Raw genomic sequence first — 21,457 nt, 5'->3', positions numbered from 1 at the left:
GACCGCTGAGATGAGGAGCTGAGCTGTATGTATGACCGCTGAGATGAGGAGGAAAAAAAAATCGCGATAACGGAACATTGCACAGTATTAGCCAAAATCAAAGTAGATATTCTTTTTTTCTCCATATCTTTGAAGAGCACTGTTTTAAAATTTTTTCGTCCTCTTGTCATGAAAACTGCTCAAATTTGAGGCAGATATTTTTGCCTTAAGCGGCACTAAAACCTCACGAGTAGAGCTCAAGTTGAAGCCTAATGTTAAATTAGCGGTACTTAAAAATCTTTTTTAGGAAAGGCCGTTCTCGCTTTTCCTTAAAAATTTCCCAAATTAAGTCTATTGACTCGACGATGCGTGGCCCGATGCGCTATTGGCTCACTGCAAGTTCCGCTAAGCGCTCCTTCGCTGATTAAGTTACTGCCGTACGTGCCGCTAAAGATATTGTTCTCGCGTTCTCTCCATTCTGTTCTTAGCGAACTGCATACAGGGCATGTTTTTAAAACCTCGGTATCAATTGCAAGCGCTCGAAACCATATAACAATCCCACGCCGTTCTGTTACTGCGCCCACGCACAGATTTTGCTATTCCTGCCCAAGAATCAGCTACATGCTTTCACCTCAAAATTTTCCGTTTTGTCAATCCTGGATTTCGGAACCATCCTGGGTAGTTCTCGTGACGCAAAAGAAAGGAACCCGCAACAAAAGGGCACGCGCGGACTCATTACGTCGCAGCGGTGATACCGTTCAATCAGTCACATTTCTCGCTTTGTAAGTGACACACACACACACACACAAAACTAATGTAGCATGTTCTTTTATTTTCGTTGTTTTTTTTCTTTGCTTCAGATGCAGATTGCATTAGTTCAAGTAAATAGACTTAATTTGAGAAATTGTAAAGAAAATCGAGGATGGACTTTTTTTAAGAAAAGCTGTGTAAGTACCACTAACTTAACAATAGGCCGATCTTGAGCGCTTCTTGTGAATGTTAGCGTCGCCTAGCACAAAGATGTTTGCCTCAAATTTCAGCAACTTTCATGGTAACAGGCTGGCAAAATTTAAAAGGCCTGCTTTTCACAGATACCGAGAAAAACAAGCTTGACTTTGACTCATATTGTGCAATGTTCCGCTCTCGATATTTTTTTCTCATTGTAGCGGTCTTACTCTGCAAGATTTCATTGAAATCAATGCTATGGACTCGTAGTACCACTAACTTAACAATAGGCCAATCTTGAGCGCTTCTCGTGAATGTTAGCGTCGCCTAACGCAAAGATGTTTGCCTCAAATTTCAGCAACTTTCATGGTAACAGGTTGACAAAATTTAAAAGGCCTGCTTTTCACAGATACCGAGAAAAACAAGCTTGACTTTGACCAATATTGTGCAATGTTCCGCTCTCGATATATTTTTCTCCTCATTGTAGCGGTCTTACTCTGTAATATTTCATCGCAATCAATGCTATGGACTCGTACTCTGTCGCTAAATATCTTTGCAGCGGTAGTCACAACATTTCTAGCTAACAAAAATATGTAGACTCGGCAAAATTCGCAAAACCGCTTCTGTCTGACCGGGTGCGTGCGTGCGTGCGTGCGTGCGCGCGCGCGCGTGTTTTTGAACGTATATTTATTTCTTGCAAAACTAAGATTCGTCTTTCTTGGCACTCGGGCAGAAAAATGATTGTTTTTATTTTTGATCAAAATTAAAAATGGTCGCCAGACATGCCCGGCTGAACTTATCTGAACACACATTAAATGCGCCCAATGCATGCACAACACGAAATGATGATGATCACGACGACGACGATGATTATTATGATGATGATGATGATGCTTTATTAAAGTACGCATGGCTTATCGACCTAATAAGGGCAATGTGGTTGCAGAATCAGGAGATACACGAACTGAAATGGACTGTGTACATGCATATCAAATTAAGAGTAATGCCGACGGGCTGCCTCCCAAACCCACCGAAGCTTATGTCAGCACGGGAAACCGGAACGTAATCAATAGTGCCAGCGTACCCAGTGTGCTTTGAGCAAAAGTCTGGCTTCTACTGTGCTACGTCAACACTCATCAAATTTTCACCGTTCTATCACGTTCTGTGTACCGATCGTTCGATGGAATCCTCAACATGAAGTCGTTTCCATCGGCCGTGTTTGCATTAGATAGAGAGAGCATCAATACTAACTTTCGTGCGCCCATAGCACAGCTACATAAGAGGTGCCTTTTGTTCTTTATTTTTCATGCAAGACAGTCACGATTTCGATTTCCTACGAACATCTCGACCCGCGTATCCACTCTGAATCTTGAGCGCCATAACGAACTGTGCGCGCTCAGGAATCGAGCCTTGGTCGTGCTTTGAAGTGCGAAGCGCGCACCCTCTAAGGTAAGCCGTATCTGCGCTTTCTATGGTTACAACTACACATACTGTATCAGGCCTGCCTGATACTTTTTTTTCTTTCGTCTTTCAGCAAGGCTTCGCATGCACAAAAGTGGTCTGTTTGCATATAGTTGGGCTCATTCCTGCTCCTATGCGCATAACACGCCGTGAACGAATGACCAGTCCATGGGGTCCAAAAGAGCGCAGTCGCTAAAAAAAAGCTCGCTTGTCACTTCAACGCTAGCGGAGTCAATTTCTCAACGCGATAGCGTTAAGGGCCCTGTGTCGCAAAAAAAAAAAAAGTAGATGTCGGCGTCGGACGTCGCTTGGCGAAAAATCATTCCGAACCACAACCACGCAGGCCCTCTGCGTGGCGCAAGGGCGTTACTGAACTAATCGAATTCCTCAAGTTAAAATACGTCAGAAAAATTGTAAAGTACGGCCTAAGCACAATCTACAGACATGGCAGCGTCGGAGTTTAATTTGAATATACGAGAAAACATCATTCTGTTACGCGGAAACTCAAACACAAACCCCCTATCCGTGCGCAGGTTTAACTCCGGTTTAATTTTGACAACCTTGGGTTCTTTACCGTGCAACTAAATCTAATGCACGAGCGGTTTTCACATTTCACCGTCATCGAATTGCGGCCGCCGCAGCTGGGATCGAAACCGCGACATCAAGCTCAGCTGCACAGCGGTCGGCAGGAAAGAGGATGCTGGACACGCCATTTTTTTTATTTATTTATTGCCTACGATACGCCGCTGGACTAGTAACTAAAGGTTTATTGTTTCTTTTTTTTTTACACTTCATATAGCAGCAAGCAACCAATTCCGCGTCCCTCATTATTCTCTAGTCACACCGACAGTTCGTTTTCCACGCTCACAGACTTGTTGTGCGCATGTACCCTTTTTTCTTTTTCAGTTAGTAGAATTAGCGATGGACTGATGCGTGAGTGCCTGCTCCCGTCTAAATGGCCGTGCATGGCTTCTCAAATTTCAGCGCGTCAGCTTGTCGTTACTTTCTTGTGTCTAAATACTTGACGTCTTAGGATTGCGTAGTGCACTGGCAATGGTTTTGATAAAATGCAGTTTTGCTCTTTCCCTGTATTAGGTGTCTACACAAATATCAAACATTCGGTTGTTAGTCAAGCGCTGTTTCGTGTGTCTTCTGCCCTGCTGCCCATGTCTGTGTTTCCCGACGGTAACACTTCCTTTTCGATGCTAAAACGGTCATGGTTTAGGTCACAGATCCAGCGGCGTGCGAAACTTTGCGAGCCGCCCCCCCCCAGGATGGCCGGAGCATGGGGCGTCGTCTCCAGGGCCTTCGTGTGGATCGCCTGCACGGCGGGCTTCCTCTACCAGGCGTCCGACGTGCTGCAGCTGTACACCCGGCACGCCTTCACCGTCACCGTGTACAAGGAGCACGGTTCACGGCACATCCGCTTCCCCGCCGCCACCATCTGCACCGAGAAATGGTAGACACGTATACTTCCTGTTTCTCATATACACGGTTGAACGGTACTGCTGCTGCTATCACTGCAGTTGCAATGGCGCTTCGCGCGGTCCGCGATGTTCTGTAAAGCGGAAGCAACGTGCAAGGCACTTCCAATGCACATTTGGCGTCGCATCAGCATGCGTAGTCGTTACCGTCTCCAACAGTGCAACGACCGCTGGAGCGTTGCAATATTCTTGACAGCTTTACTGCTGGACCGCTGGGCAGCGTTCCAACTTGGCGCTGTAATCCCGCAAGTCGTACGTGTAGGCTTCCTTAGGAATACCATTTACATGAAGTCTCCCTAGGCTCCTCTATAGGCTGAACTGTATTTTATGAATTTACTGATTAAATTATGTTACCCTGCTGTATGCGTTTTGGCTTTCATAACAGCGCTTTATGGATTAGAGAGCTTGCGGGTACCGGTCAGTATCCTAGATGAGATTAACAGTAAGTGAAGTCGGTAAGACAAATGCGATCTATTACAATTACGGAGTTTTCACAAATCAAATCAAACTTTATTCCAATATTCATTAAGTTAAGGGAAGTTAAACACAGTCTAGGACAGCAGAGCTGTGGGTGGTGTTATGGAATTGTGAAATATGCAGGCATCAGATACAGGTCGGCTGGCGCGAGACTGTGATCACCGAGAAAGGCCTTCGCCAATGCAGTGGACATGAAATAGTCTGATGATAATATAATGGTGTTGAACAACATATTTTCCTCAAGGCGTAAAATATAAAGGCCAACATCAGGCGATGGCTCTCGTATATATACGTCGTACATGCGTTGTTACCGCTTAATAAGTTTCCGCAAAACAACCTCGAATTGTTTTTCATGCGCTTCTCGCTTTATTTTATTTTTTTTCAAGCGCTGTCATTCAAACAACCGTATAGCCCTGCACTGTTAAATCTGCGCCTAAAGTTATGTCCAGCCCTGATTGCGTGCATCGTTCTATGCAGCAGTCTATTCAAGTGCGGTGTTTCGCTGTGCCTGACACCGTAACGCAACAAACATTTGCGACGAGGCTCGTGACTCGCGCACAATAATCATCTGCATCAGTTCTAGAGCTACTTGTAAATAGTGCGCGGTGGTGTGAGTTCGACAGCCAGTCTAAGGCTATCTGTCACGCTATGTCATCGCACATCTTCAATTTCTGAATGAACTGAATTTCACCCTTCCCTATATTTAATAGATTCTTTCATCAAACCATGCATTTTGATTTCTGCATGTCTTCCTTGGCTTCAATGCATGCTGTCTTCCTGTGGTAATTGTGGCAAGATAAATGACACCTCAGCTTCATGTGTTATTTGCGATGCCTTCCACGTTGGTTCAAAGCACTAAACTGTTACATGTCAAAGCAGAAAACAAACTTCGGGGGTCTGCTTCCTGGATGAGTACTGCCGTTGATGTTGCAACATTCATGGGTCTAAGTAAAGCCTGTTGCAGTAGTGTCAGTGACGCTGGCGTAGCTAAACTTTTGATGGTACTTTTATTAAAGGGCCCCTGAAACGGTTCGGACATATTTTGTAGGCGCGTAGTGTACAGCTTAAGTAGAACATTCGCAGCACAATTTAAGTGAAGCGTTAAGTGAAGCTACAAGCGATTACAAGTTACCCTCCTCCCTAGCCATGCTTTTCCTTCTCAACTCGTTGGCCGAGCGATCGGGACTTCACTGGTTCTGCGTCACGATGCGACATCAGATCGTCCACTTCCGGTTGTTTTAGAGCCCGCCCCCGCTAGTCTCTTGGCCGTCGATCTCCAGCGAGAGCTATCCAAGCAACGTGCATTCCAGTCGTTTTGTTGATGGTCATTCGCGTCATGAACCCGGAGCTTGAGGAGCGGCTGCACCGGATGAGCGAGGAGATGGGTTTTGACCCACATAGCGACACACCTTTTTGCAATCCGCCCCACGCTGACGATGCCAGCAGCGATTCGCCACCACCAGACTCACCCAATACCCCTGACGGCCCCGACAATGACAACGACCACCGGTAAGCGTAAATGCGGAAATTGACTTTCTCTGTTCGATACGTGTCCGTCTTCTCGTAGCTGTTTAGCTTGTAACAGGAAAAACAAAACAAAAACATTCAAGTTGTACGGTGTGCTCTTCTTACTATTCAAATCCTGGCGCTGCTCGGATGCCGATACTCCGGTGCGCTGCAGCCACTCGACTCATCTGCTGCCCTGCAGAGGGACACATTGTCGCAACTTGACATATTTCCAGTCGCTAAGTCTACAGCCCACAACGCAACAATAGTGATTGATCGTGCTCACGAAAAGACAGACCGACACTGACGGCGGAGCTCTCGTCAAAGACGGAGCACGTTGTAGCACAAGCAGACGACACTTGCTGTGTGCCGGAAGTGCTTAAGTGTACTGAAAAATCGTTGTGCATTCTCTTTATGCTACTTTCTTTTTATAGTAACAAACTAAGTAACATTTCAACTATTACGAACATCAATTGTTTACCATAAGGTTGGAAAAATTATCGATCACGCGCCCTGGGCAGCCAATAGGATAGCTCGCCCCACTGATGTCAATTGGGTGATTTACGTCATATGTGTAGGGGCGGCTTAAAATTCCGCCGAATAGTGTGCTGCGATCGGCAGCGATGTGCATTTTTAAAACCTTATAGTAAATTACACGCTTTACGCGGAGCACTTAGATGCATCAATTAATGATCAGAAGGACCTCCTCTAAGGATTCAGCACGTTTGCACAAAACCGTCAGAATCGTTTCAGGGTCCCTTTAACAAGATGGCGAGTTTAATGCAGTAGACCAGCGCGATTCAAACAGAACGGAATTTCTGTGACAATAGCTGGCTGTAAAAAATGCCGGTCATAATAAAAAAAAGAACAGTTGTAAAACTTACCTACGTGGTGCATGGCTTAGCATCTCGTAGTAGCCACCTTCGCAACGTGAATATATTTTTGATAAAGCAGGGCCACCTTATCAACTGCAATACATTGGCCAACGAAAGAGCGGTAGGGTGGCTGGGAGCGCAGTATGCTGCTCAAGATTTATTTGTTTCTTCAATCATTCCTTCTGGTCCGGGCTTCCGAATGCAGGTCCAAGCGAGATGTTCTTTGCGGGAACAACAATTCACTCTGCCAGGTGAGTGCAACCAGACGTCGTCTCGCATGTGTGCGACCCACTGTTTCTTAACATTCTAGGCTAATACACTAAACGTGAAAGTGCACGCTTTTGTACTGTTGTTACGTTACGCAAAGATCCACGAATCGTGAGTCAGCCTGTACGACGCAGTTTAATAACTAGACAAACCACTGCAAGCCGATGCAGACATTCAGACTATAAGCGAATTCAGAATAAGCGAATATAAGCGAAAGGGAAAATATGTGCACTCCTTTTCGAAGCAGCTCTGAAAACTGTCAGCACGCGCAATGGTTTTCTTTCGACGCGTGCGATGAACAGCTTTTAGAGCGCAGCTCTTAAGCCAGACCACACGTACGTTTGCGGACGCGCGCCAGCTCGCGTCCGCGCGCCCGCGCATGCGTAGACGGTGCGGCATGGCTCGTACGCGTCGAAACGCGGCGTGATCTCGGGGGACAGCTCTGTTATCGCGCACTCGGGCTGCCTCGCGTACGTCGGCGCGCCTGTCTACAGAGCTACGGCGCTGTACATTCAACTCTCAGTGAAGCAGATTTATATCATGCAAGAAAGTGCGTCTTCTTTCCTTTTTGTGCTTATCTAACAGCTATAAAAATATAACAATCACGGTTATAGACATCGAAGCATTTTGAAACAATGTCAGCAATGAAGTACGAAGCGGCGTCTGTCAGGTCGTCTGTGAGTGAGCCCATTGAGCGCGCACTGTCGCACTGTCGCGCGTCTTTGTGGATGCAAACCACCATTCCTCGCAACGTTCTTAGACATACTTCAGTTTCGCAGCTCCCTATGCGAGCCCATTGGCCGACGTGGCCGAAACGGGTGTCACTGAAACTACCGGCGCTGCAGTCGCGTCTTTCGTCATGCGCCGCGCGTCGTCTGCTCCTGCTGCGACGCGTCGTTTGCCCCAACAGGCCTGTAAACGCTTATCCGTCGGTAAATGTAGTTTAGATACGGAGTCTGAGTTTTGTGACAAACCTGCCGCGCGTAAGTAACGGGGACTTCATGGTGTCTGTGCACTATCGGCGCTGCAGTGACATATCTGTCACACAGCGCGCATCGTCTACTCCTGCGATGTCATCTCTGCGGTGGGTCGTTTTCCCCAACTGGCCTGTGCCGTTTGCTCTTTGACGACTGTGTTTTGGCTGCCCGAACAATATTTTATGCCAAGGACCTTTGAATGACATGTCTAGCTAGTCTTTAGAAGCTGCAACTACACCGCAAATGAGAGGTTGTGCACTGCGATTCCGCTTCTCAACCAACTTTTTCCATATAAAAGCGCCACGGTGCTCCCTTCAGCGGGGGCTTTGTTTTTGCTGCTTAATCTTAAGTGTATTCATTAAAGACGGCGAGCGCCTGTGCAGACGTAGGGACATTAACGCATCACGCCCAGCAGTCGCTTGAGACAAAGATGTGGTGAATTGATCCACCCCCGTCAACGCTTCTTCGCCTAATAAATTTAATTGACACATGTATTTTTTATAGTTGTCCACGGATATTTTGGGACGTGCAAATGAGTTGGAAGTGATCTGTGAGCAGTGACAAGGACGAAGTTAAATACTATGAACATATTTATGTCAAAGCTGAATTCATTTTCTTTTTGACGAACAAAACAAACCATAAACACAGTGACACTTTTTATTTACTTTGTGCACAAAAAAGTAATATTGAGCTACTTTTGCTCAAAGCAATTTTGCCCTCTTTCTGGCTGCTTGCGCCTGCTCTGTCAGCGAGAGAGAGAGAGAGAGAAAAAAAAAACATTTATTCGGACCATCGAGGTGGTTGCCAGTTATCGACGCCAATCAGCACAGGTTATATATGAAATAAACTACGCTAGCTCACCTGTCCATATTTGTGCTTGAGCAAATGGTTGCGTACACACTTCAGGGCATGTGGCACATCACACAGGAAATAAAGGTACGCGCGCTCAGGCAGGCATGTATGTGGAATCTTGTGAGAAGGTGAGGTTACGCTGCCGCTGATTCTGCTGCCACACCGAGCGATTGTTCCCAGCTCCGTCACTGACTACGGCGATCACCATATCACCATGTTTATGCAATTACATTACATCTTGCAACACCAGCTCTGCTAAAATCCTGCCAGGCGCAGCACCTTTCGTGGCAAAGCTAGATGGCAATCGGTTGCACCCAGCTCTCCAGAAGTGGTACGAACATCAGCACGAGTGCATGATCTGCAAGTTGGTCAGTTCCTTCATTTGAAATACCACCGTAGTCCACAAAACCATCAAGTTTGAAGGTTGACTTGTTGAAATTGTACGCCTGGCGCAACTTAATTTCATCCAAAATCAGTGTGCTGAATTTCTTCCCATCTGCTCTGTTGCCCAGCTGTTTTCCAACAGCTTCCATGCAGAGAGGATTGAAACCATACTTGCATGGTATTCCATTCAGAATTTGTGTGAGACGGCTCACGGCGGGCAAGGGCAGCATATTCATGTCTGAAGCTTATATGCTCGAGGGCTCAGAAGCCAGTCCGCATTGTACCGCGCGCCACACGGAGACTTTGCTTTCAACAGTTTAAACGATGTCATAAATGCAAGGAAGTTCGGCCAACGCTTCCTCGATTCTGTTATCGGGCATTTCAGAAAGCCTTCTTCAGAGGCAAAATTTCATTCTTTTGCTTTTGATGCGCAGCAGCCGCCCTAAGCAGCCTCTTCTTCACATTGCGTAGTTTCTGATATTGCTTGAGCGTTGCGCTCGGAGCCTCAATGCTCAGTCGAAGTTTCCTCTGTAGACGGAGACAACGTGCGCAGACAAGTTGCTTTGTAAGTACATTGCACTGCTTGTGGTACATACTATCTGATGTCACCGTGTCACGCTGCCTTTCACGCCCGCACACATGTTCAAGCTCTCTGCTTTCCTCAGGATTCTTTCCACATTTGCAATGCTAGTCGCAGCTCGAAATAGCCTCTTGTGAATTTTGCTGTAGCCGTTTATGCAGCAAGTATCATCCTCTTCAAGTACAACAGTTTTCATTACTCGCAGATGCCTGGCTACCAGTTGCCTCATATAAAATATTCCGCATCGCTTCTGTGTTGCGTCGTCCTCAACAATTTCGAACTTCCAGAGCGTAGAAGGCAGTGTCACGTTCGTGAGCTCGTTGAGCACGAAGTGTGTAGCGCATATTTCTCAAGTTCCTTCTTCCAAGCCCAACAGCAGGTTTGGATTAAGTTGAAGCGCTATCACTACAAGCTTCGCCCTATGTACTTGCCGGCATTTGCGCTCGTTTTTTTGGTGGACGTCGCTTTCGCTTCACATTTTTTGGCTTTGAGATGTGCTCAGGCAGCCCAAGAAAGACAAGCATCCATTTCCCGCGAGGAATCAATATTTCTTTGTTACCCATAACATGCTTGTAGTATTTCAAAATGTCGTCGTCCTCAAAGTGGAGTTCACACACTTTTGATTTGTTTGTGAGGCGTTTGTCTTTTCGCTGTAGCATGCGTTCCCAACTTTTAAACTCTCCAGCGTCTTGCGGCGGGTCGAAAACATGGTGACCTGCGGCATCGTGTCTTAGGCTGCTGATGCAGCCGGGGTCAAAACAGCACGGCATAGGGAACTTCTTGCTGTCATGAGACGCAGAAACGCTTCTTCAAGAAGCTTTTCAAGAGAACAAATCACGACGCATCACACAACACCTACAAAACGGAGAAGGATAACGACAGACAATGCAGCGCAACCAACATGAAACAAGAAGTGAAAGCAGAAGTCATGTTTCAAGTTCATTACCAGAAACGCATTTACAATACCTAGCTCACATATGACAAATTTTCACAAAGAGGTTCAAAATTAAGAACTGTGAAATAACTACTTCTCAAAATTGAAACCGGAAATCTACCAGAAATGGAGCAACTTCTATCAAAAACGAAACAAAAAGTGACGAAAGACGCGATCGCAGCGCCGCTAGTTCGCGTGACCACCACTTCGGCCATCTCCCAAGCGGAGCTGCGAAACTGGAGTATGTCTAAGAACGTTGATTCCTCGCGAGGCGCGGCAGGCGCTAGGCGCGCAGACGCGAGCTTGCGTGCGTCCGCTAGCGTACGTGTAGTCTCGGATTAGACGCCCGTTTCTGCGGTGAGCGTCAGCGTCGCTTGTAACCGAGCGAATGAACGCAGCGAAAGATGATAGCGAACGCGGCGCGCACCGAATGATAAAAAAAGCGGCGAGAGCGAAGAAACGCGAGGAGGAAAGCAAAGGTGAGGCTGCAGCGGCACCATGAGGCGGAAAGCGGAGGAGGGTATGTCGAAAGGGTGACGAGGAAAGCATGGTGCCGACGGCGACCAGGCATGCGGGTAGCACGGAAACAAAGCGCTCGCGTGGGCTTCGGACCCACTTCGCATGCGCTATCACTCATAAGCAAAATTACACCCTTTTGCCACACAGCAATAATCGTCATCTGTCTTGTCCGCATTTCCTTTCTTTAACGCGGCGAGCCCGCTACTTCCCATTAACGAACGACATGCACGTTATCAGCATGACATAGCTTTCCCGACAGGAAAGTAGCGGACGCGGCGTTTTCTAGGAAGGAAACGCAAGCAAGGCGGATGACTATTATTGTTGTGTGGCAGATATACACCCCAAAGGGTGTACTTTTGCCTAAGAGTGTAGTTTGCCTGCGGCGCCGCCGCCACTAGTTCCGCGCTATCCACGCGTTCCAGTGTTCACCATAGAGAAATAAATTATACAAGAGGAACACTCGGCGAAAACTGGCAACAGAAAGTACGTCACGCTAGTATTAACGCCGACCGTCTGCGGCCGCGAGCATTGAAAAAAAGAAATTCAGTGTTAAACGAAGTTAACAGACATTGTTTCATCTTTTTAGTTTCCCGGTAAAACTAAAAATATCTGCGTATACGCGAAATTACACTTCGCGGCTTACATTTTCTTCCGTTGCCTAGCGACAGGTGAATGACACGCCAGATGCATGCGTCATTCATATGCGTCATTCGTCAGACACGCCGCCGAACCGAGCGAGACCGGCTGCGCATGGTTGCGCATCTCAGCGTTGACCTGTGCGGCGACCCGCCTTCCTGTTTTTCTATTTTTGGATTCAGCCTGGTTTGTTGGGCTCAAGGCGAATTCTCGCGTTCTTTCTGCACTTCGACACGGCACCACTGCACTATTGGACTACGGCTAGGTGAGAAATTTTGTTCGACAGTCTTCGACGCATTTCAAGCAATTAGGCTTAACGCACGGAACCTAGACTCGTGACGCAGTTAGCGAGAACCAGTTCAGCCATCGTGGCACAGTTAGGTTGAATTAATGACTTGTACATGTTTGCGACGCTTTCTATGAACCAAACATTATTTTAACTTATTTCTGTAGTTATGGGGCACGCTGGTCGCACAGGGCGCTGTGACGCAGTTTCATGTGCACAGAATCTTACTGGTACAAATTTTGGCGCTTTCTCTAACCCCCAACACTATTGTAACTAATTTCGTCACTTTTTGGGGTAGTTTTCAAGCGCAGTAGCCGTACCTGGCGTTGTGACGCGGTTAGCGAAAAGCAGCTCGGGCATAGTACATAGTTAAGTTTCGCGCTTTAATGCACTGACAAGTTTGTGGCGCTTTCTCTGACACCCAACATTGTTGAAAACTAATTTCGATACTTTTTCGTTACTTACGAGGCACGCTCGCCGCGCCGGGCCTTCTGACGTAGTTAGCGAAAAGCAGCTTGGCTGTCTGGCGCAGTTTTTTCGCGTGTACTGATTCTTACTGGGACAAGTTCGTGACGCTTTTTCTGACCCCAAACATGATTGTAATTAATTTCGTTGCATTTTGGGATAATCTTGAGGCACACTATCCGCTCCTGTCATGACGCAGCGACAAGCAGCTCGGCAATGGTGACAAAGTTAGTTTGGCGTGAACTGAATTTTACTGCGACAAGTTGGTGACAATTTTTATGGCCCCGCAACAACTTAAACCTGCTTTCGGTACTCACGCTTGTAGAAGACGCAAGGAACAATTGCTAAGAGTGATAACACGGGAGTGTGTCGCTTGCGCCTGCAGTACGCGCAAAAGATAACATGAAGGAGCTCAAACACTCAGAACTCGTGACTCTAAAATTGTTTTTGCACAAATGAACACAGGCTTTGCACTCACGCATTTGTCTTGATTGCTTGTAGAAGGAATTCTGTGAGCGTCCAGCATGGTCTGGTTGAGGGCCTGTGTTGTGGTCACCTCTGTGTATTCGTAGTGTACCATCGCGTAGATTGTAGCCAAGTTCCTTTGGAAACGCGCAGTTGCCCGTGTATTCGTGCTCTTAAAGTGCAGGAAATAAGTCCCGGGAAGAGGGGAATGCTTGTAAGTAGGATGTTTTCGTGGTATGTACGGTATTCGTTTGGGTTGAGGCGGCTATTTCTTATGTCATGCATGTAAAACCGAACTGCTTTTGTTTGTAATGCTTCCATTCACCACTTCCGCACATTTCGCCTTTACACGCATTATTCGTAGGTGTTAATACCGAAATGGCACGTGCTTGTAATTTACTTTCTTCAGCTGACTTCGTCCGGTGGAGCGTCGTACGGGAACTCCTGCTGCTTACGTGGTGCCACAACATTGCATGAATGCACAAAAAGCCCGCAATGAGCATTTATATAGAATAAAATAAAGATTTCCTCATTTCACGAGCCGTCTTGCGTCTTTATGAAATTGCACGTGGCACAGATTCAATCGAGGCTTGTATAAATATCGTTCGCAATCATTTTTACTTAAGAATAAAACGATCTTGCACGAACATCGCGTGCGGTTAAGCTGTAGAAGCAAAACAGAAAAAAAAACGCGTCGATCAGCACAGCTGGCGTAATGCGTAAAAGCTAGCGTTCAAAACGCGCGCGCCCAAAATAGAAACCGGAAGTGTCGTTCACGTATGAACGCCAGCGGCTTGGTGCGCTGCAGTCAATTCGGCCACTGTGCTTTCTGGGAGTGTCCGCTCTTGTATAACTTCTTTCTCTGTGTTCACGCTTTCTGTCTGAACAACGAGCGACGCAACCGGTAGAAATATTTCGTCTGCCGCTGCTGCTAAACGAGCCGCCCTAGCAGAGGCTCATCAGCGCCGCCGCCGAGAGCACCCTGCCGTTCAGAATCTATTCTTTGCCACAATATATCGCGAATTCAAAACACCTAACAGCTGCGCTCCAAATTCGCATTTCGCATGAGGGAGTATCGTAATCGTAGGTGAAATTTTTTTTTCTAGTTCACAAACTGCTATGTATAGCCTCCTCACCTCCCCCCCCTCCCACTCTACCCTTGACATCTTTCCCGACGCTTTCAGTAATGCTCGGCCTGGGACATCCAAGCTTCGCACGTAGTCGGCTATATTCGTTTACTCCGCTTCACAATAGGCGCCGGCAGCTCCGAACATATCCAAGCCGAATTGTGCCCTATAGACGCCCTCGCTGTTAACAAAAATCATGAAAAGTGCATGGTGAAAAGGCGCATTTTCAGGCATGTAACAACAGAGCACACGGCGCACGCCGTAGTTTTGTGAGGCAGCGCCAACGAGGTGACACGATCCATTCGGCGTTGTCGTCGCTGCTCCAGAAGCAGGTCGTTCTCTAGGAAGTCGACTTTGATCAATGGGGTAGCAAGCATCACGTTTCCGTTCCCGAGTGCTTGCATGCAAAATAGAGCGATACTGTGAACTCCTCTCCTCATTTTATTTCGCACCCGTTTCCTCCTGCATCAGCACAGGGCAGCCAACCGGAGCTATCCTCTGCTTAAACTGCCAGTCTTTCATCTATCTATCTATCTATCTGTCTGTCTGTCTGTCTGTCTGTCTGTCTGTCTGTCTGTCTGTCTGTCTATCTATCTATCTATCTATCTATCTATCTATCTATCTATCTATCTATCTATCTATCTATCTATCTATCTATCTAGTCTATCTAGTCTATCTAGTCTATCTAGTCTATCTATTCTATCTATTCTATCTATCTATCTAGTCTATCTATCTATCTAGTCTATCTATCTATCTAGTCTATCTATCTATCTAGTCTGTCTATCTATCTAGTCTGTCTGTCTATCTAGTCTATCTATCTAGTCTATCTATCTATCTAGTCTATCTATCTAATCTATCTAGTCTATCTATCTATCTATCTAGTCTATCTATCTAATCTATCTAGTCTATCTATCTATCTATCTAGTCTATCTATCTAATCTATCTATCTATCCATCTGTATAACTAAGCAGAGGTTGTTGCTGTCGTACTAGATGATCTAATCTCAAGATTCCTGTAGAATCGCATACTTACCTTTCTCTCTCTCTTATCGTCATCACAAGCGAGAGATTCCGTCATCCCCGCGCTCCACTGCTGCAAAGGAGCGCCTAAGTTCAGGCGGACGTCTCAGCCCTAAAAGAAATTAGCACTAAAACAGTATTTTTTTGCTCGCAATCGCATCGCAGGGCGGACCTGAAGCCTTGGCCGAGAGGCTCCTTTTTGACCCTGAACTCCGCAACGAGGCTGCCTACACTCCGAGTGAGCTGTTCAACTGCCGCATGCGCTCGCTGGACGACAAGTGCGCCGCATTTTCCTGCACCTCCATGTACGTACATACTTCATTACCATATTACCACATTTTCAAAGCACTAACTCATTGCGTGCGTGAATCGTTACCTCTCGCTTTGACTATTCTCAGCTCTTGAACAAGAGTCTCAGCTGCGGTGCCCTTGAGGCGCCCCCCCCCCCCCCCCCTAATTGCGTAGGATTTCATTTCCCATTCAGACTTGAGATGAAGTAGTCGGATGAGCATCTCTTGCTGTACTTCTACACCGAATCCTCCTTTAAGTTGTGTCTTACCTTTCAGCCTGCTGGTGGCAAACAGTGCGCAAGAAAACACTCGCGCAAAAGAAAAACGAAAATGAAGAATACAGTGATGCAAGTCAAGAATTCTGAAAATTTCTACATGCCGCCAAAGTGTGTCGGGGCAGTCTTCTTTTCCTTCAAGGCCCAAGGAAGGAGTTCGGTTGAAGGGGACACCAGCAGCTGATAAAACATCGAATAATGTTTGATTACTTGAGAGTATCAAGGTGATATAGTCGTGTTGCCGCTTCTGAAAATAAGGGCACATTATGTTGCCATATGTGTGAACTTATCTCCAAGAGCGAGATTGAAAGAAAACATTTTTAATGAGATGCAGAGACTTCTGCTGGCGTTTATGTACACCTACTTGCTACTCCGCATGGGGAAAGTGACTTAGGATGGAAAGTATCAAAGAGGAAGAGGGTGGCAAACGGAAAAACAATAGAAAACTTATGTTCATGGTATGCATGGTATGTACATGCAAGGTAAAGGTGATAGTTTTGATGTAAACGGCAAGAGCTTGTCAATTAAGCCGATGTCTTGGTGTGACGATAAAAGAAAATGTAAAGCTTGAAGTTGCTTTGAATAAGGCATAGAACCTAGTATGCTTGGAAGTTATACTGGTTCTTCAGAAGCTGAGCCTGATCTACTGAAGTAGTAAGTCTGCTCGTCGTCTGTATGCTGTGAATTCTAACAAAAGCTGCCTGTGGTGTCTCAAGCACCGCAGTTGTCACACTGGGGATTGGTGGTCAGCCTAAGACTGTGCAGGCAGCTAGCAAGTGATGAACGCAGCGTTCAAACGAAGCTAATGATATATTGTCTCAAGATGACGAGGAAGCTGATGTAAAGTGACCATGATGGAGCGGCTGACTTCAAAGGCGATTCCTTACCGCGGGGATCGTAAGCAATCGCCTGTGAAATGTCATTGCTGATGTGGCGATTCTTGTGAAGTACATTCGCCTGAAATTTCTTTAATGTAGATTTGGACAAGCAGCTAAACCCCTTCTTTCTTTTCTTCGATGTATGCTGCAGTGTCCAGTAATCTAAAGGAATCTGACAGTGTGGCCAACGATTGTAATCATGTATAATGAGCAATATATGACGAATATAATATGATGAAGTGGTTCTACAGAGCATGTGCAACATAGAAAGGGCTCGAAACCAATAACCAGTGACCCGAAACCTGGCTCTGAAAACACAGTAAGCGAAGTTGCAGGGCATCAAAATAATTCCTGGAGCCAGTTATAAAGGTTTAGTATTACCGAGTGAAAGGTTATACGCCCTTACAGGCTCAGTAAGTGTCGCTCGCCAATAAAATCTAGCTTAACCTAGCCACTTCTCAAATATTACGGCAAATTTTCGGTATCATTATAATAGCCGAGTAAAACACAGACTTCTCATTTCCGGACTTCAACGCATATGTGCTCCGAGGGGTGTCTTAATGACAGTGCTTAAATTTAGCAACTTGAATATATTTAGCCTGCCCCAGAATCTCTGTGCAAAATTGTTCTTGCATTCCGACACCACCGGAATGCGGAAAGCATGGCCGAAAATCAAGCCTACGGTTTCGTGCACAGCAACAGTGCGCCATAGCCATCGATGCAACTCCGTGGGCTGGAAAACATTTCACAAAAAACAAACATGCATATAACAGGCAGAAGCAAGAACTCACGCTGAAAGCATTTAACGTCGCTTTGTAGAGTGGATAATGCAGAAAACTACAAACATCTCGCTACGCGCGCCTTCAAACTCTCGGCTAGCAAATTTCTCTACAACGTCGCCGCTTTGCGCCCCGCTGCTTCAGCTTCGTCGCCAAACGCGGATGCTTTCTATTTTCTTTTTAGTTTATTTACCAACTGTCGGTAACATAGGAAAACGACCGTCTCGGTGTTCCCAAATTCCAGAGAAAATGCGCTTCACCAACTCGGGGAAACTTCAGCCGAAAGTGCTGCAAAAACGAAGCGGCAGTGAGGCATACGGCTCGCCAGCGTGTTTGTTTTCAGTCCCTTACTGTTTATTTGTCACCAGCCGCCCGTGTTCGTGGCATGTGAACTAGTGAGAGTTTATTCTGAAGGCAGCACTGAATTAACGTTCCTTTCATCGCAGGCGCTTCTTTCTACGAGTACATCTTTTTTGTTGTTTATTTGCAGATAAAGCCCATAGAAACACGGCGTCATTTCCCCGTTTACTTTCTTTCTGCTTGTCTTCCACCATCCCACGATTATTGTTTTCTTTTTTTTCTGTTTTAACGCCTCATCCAGTACATGTCGTTTGGAAGAACGAAAGAAAAAATGAAAATATGCCAGTGTACTTTGATGTTAGTCATTAGTAAGAGACCAAAGAGTGATGGAAGTTTTTAACGAACGAAAGTCAGGGAGAGCTCGCTGCTGTTTCTTTTTTCTCAATCTTGGCGACAATGATGTCGCAAGAGACATTTCATGACTTTCGTCACATGTTCAGCCTTTCGATTGGAAATGTGCTTACCGCAACGAAAAATTATTGCTGCTTTCATTTCTCGCGCTTTTGCAATTGAGTCTGTTAAATAACACGAAACCCATCTCCTTGCACGAACCTCAGTGCTAAATCATTTTTAACAGACGTCTTTTTTTTCTTCTGTGCTTGCCTACTGTCGCGAGAAGTATAAAGAAATTCTGCTCGCATTTGATGACAATAGCTGATTCTTTTGTTCAATATAAACCAACACGAACAAAGTTTTCCCTGTTCGTGCTCCCGTATCACTGGCAGCAAAACTCAAAAGTCTGAACTTCACCACCGGCACTCGGCAGAACGCCGACTCAATAGCTTGATGCATCAACAGGGAATATATTACTGCATATAGCCAGCTACAAACTTGGTACGACGAATACTGGTCGAAGATTTGTAGTTTTTCGTAGTAGTTCTAATAAAGTTATTGATAGAGGGTGATCAAATCAGGAGGGTAGGTCTGAAGTCTATGATGGCAGGTCAGTAAATTCGTTGACTGCCTAAAGTAGTCCTCTTATGCTTGTCTGTTCTTTACAGCACACATTTGTGACAATTTTTTTGGCGCTTTCCCCATGTAGGATCCGAAGGACCTTCTATCGAACTCCCTTCTTGATGTGTTACACCTTTGACCTGTACCAGTACTCGGAGTCCAGCCACCCATTTCGTTCGTGCGATGTACCATGGCTGTACGGTAAGACCACAGTTTGGAAAGTTGCAATGGAGGTTTACTTGCAGTAGCGAAACCAGCAATCGCGTAGCTTAAGTTATTCTACAACGTAATAAAAATGATTCCCCAGAGGTGAGGAAACTGCACATCTCGAACAGCATATGGCCACTTCTCGCCATTCTACCATCGTGGCTTGGCATCATAATCAAACTTCGTTGCAAGTTGCAGCTTCAGCACCTTCATACGTAGCTTGACGGTCTCACTTTTAGCAACGCTGTAACGGCGTGCCTTGCGACATCGTTACACACAACTTTGCGACGTCGTAACGACGCAAAAGCGGAATATTTTCCTACGTTGTGATAGCAATGGTAATGATAAGCTTTCTTTCATAATAGTGATGCTAGAGTTACGGTAATAATTAGAAAGAATGAAGGGAGCCGCTCGGTACTGGACAGATTCAAGTTGATAGATGAGCGCCTCTTCGGTGGGATCTCGGACAGATGCAGCATATTCAAATTTAGCACGAACTAACCGCTTATAAAGAAGTAGTTCTACGCAACAGGAAGAAAGATAAATTTGCGGCTTATATAGCCCAGCATGCTATTAGTGCTGCTGGTTATATGGTCTACATGCACCTTCCAAGAAATATTAGAAGAAATAAATATATCTAGATATTTGTAACATGCCACAGATTCGAGGTTGCTAGTATTAAGATGATATGAGGGCAGTGTATTATTACGACGAGAAACACGCATGCACTTATGTTTGGTAATGTTTAGTTACATGTTCCTCGTCTTAACCGGTTGATATTGAACCAAAAAAGACCTATAACTGAGTCACTGTTAATTTCGTGGCATGTGACACAGTCGTCTGCAAAAATATTAATTGATGAGCATGATCTATCAGATAAATCGTTGATATAAATGAGAAAATGCAAATGTCCCAGCACAGAGCTTTGTGGCACACTTTATTCAACTGTAGAAGTGACAGAGAAATTGGTATTAGCTCTGAGAAATTGTGAACGATCGGTGAGAAAAGAGTGCAGCCATTGAAGAACGTTCGGGCCAGGGTTAAGTTTACTTAGTTTAAAGAAAGACTGTTAATGAGAAATCTTATCAAACGCTTTCAAAAAATCTAGGAGTCAACAATGGAACCCCTGTCAAGTATAGAATTTAGCTCATATGTAAGCGACCAAAGTTGAATTTCAGAGGAATATTCCTTGCGAAGTTCATGCTGAGTGTCTGTAAAAAAGCATTTCACTGTAGGAATGATGCAAAGTAAAAGTGAATGACATGGTCCATAATTTCACAGGGAATCCGCGTAAGTGAAATGGTCCGATAATTATATTGCGAATGGCTATCCCCAAACTTGTGAAAGGGAATCACTTTCCCGACCTTCCTGTCTTGCGGAATGAAGGCTGTGTGAAGAGATTGCTGAAATAAATTAGAAAGTATTACAGCACTGTACACTTTACACCTGATTAAAAACTTGGAATTTATATTATCAATGCTACTCGATGAAGAAACTTTTAACTTATCTATTATTTTTCTACCCTAGCAATGTCAAAGACAATAGGGTCCATCGGTATAAAGTCATTACCGGGATAGGTCGGGGTTGCAGAACACATTCTTGGAAAAACCACGTTCCTGTCCGATGATTCGGCACTTGAAAATTTTGCTAGTTAAAGGCTCCAGACAATACTGGTATCATTTAGCAGATACGGTTTATAGATGTCTTGTATTCAATGTATTTTCTATGTACTGCCCCCCTTACTCAATGCCTCACTTTGAGGCCTGTAAGGTATTTTTAAATAAATAAATAAATAAATTTGTTTATGGTGTTTTGATTCTCCGCTTCCTTTCTGTTTCTGCACTTGAATGTCATTGGCTCATGAGCCGAGAAAGTGTTTGTGTCCTTAGCTTTCCCCTGAATGATTTGTGTTGCGCTTGTTAGCACAAACTACTACTGCTGTTCTGTCCGCTATGCATACATTTGATATACGTATGGGAGTTTATTTCTGCATTAACTGCCGCGAAAGAAAAATGAACTAGCCTAACAATACAATGTCTCTCTTCCGCGCAAGTCTAATCATACTAGTCACAGCAAATTTCTGTTTTCTATATTTAGGTCTATTATTCATATTGTGCATTGTGCCAGTTCGTTTAACGAATTGTTTTTTTTTTCGCATACATTACTTAGCTCCAGCTAGCACAAGTAAACGAAAGCTTTATGCTCCAGAAAGTATAGTAGGTTGATTTAAGGAGTGTGCTTTGCGTGTTCAGGCCGAGATAGTCCATCCATACCTACTAGTGTTCGCCTGATTATGATAAAATAAGGAAATACTCGGGGTCCTGAATAGTGAGAACTGAAGGGTGGAGTGAAAGACTGGTGTTGTTGAAGAAGAAAATTTATGTTTACGAGGCTCTAGAGCGACATGTGCGTTAAACTGCTGGACCATTGACAGTGCGCTGACAGCCAGTTAAAGCGTTCATTGATCTGTTTGTGT

General features: G+C 45.3%; 1 pseudogene; it reads left to right on the top strand.

Annotated features, from left to right (window-relative positions):
* Window positions 1-3,297: 3,297 nt before the first annotated feature.
* LOC135898359 (uncharacterized) overlaps window positions 3,298-21,457 on the top strand; it is a 34,809-nt pseudogene continuing 16,649 nt past the window's right edge.

This window comes from Dermacentor albipictus, chromosome 4 (genome assembly GCF_038994185.2).
Source record: "Dermacentor albipictus isolate Rhodes 1998 colony chromosome 4, USDA_Dalb.pri_finalv2, whole genome shotgun sequence".
Classification (NCBI taxonomy): domain Eukaryota; kingdom Metazoa; phylum Arthropoda; class Arachnida; order Ixodida; family Ixodidae; genus Dermacentor; species Dermacentor albipictus.
This window is presented reverse-complemented; position numbering and strand designations above follow the sequence as displayed.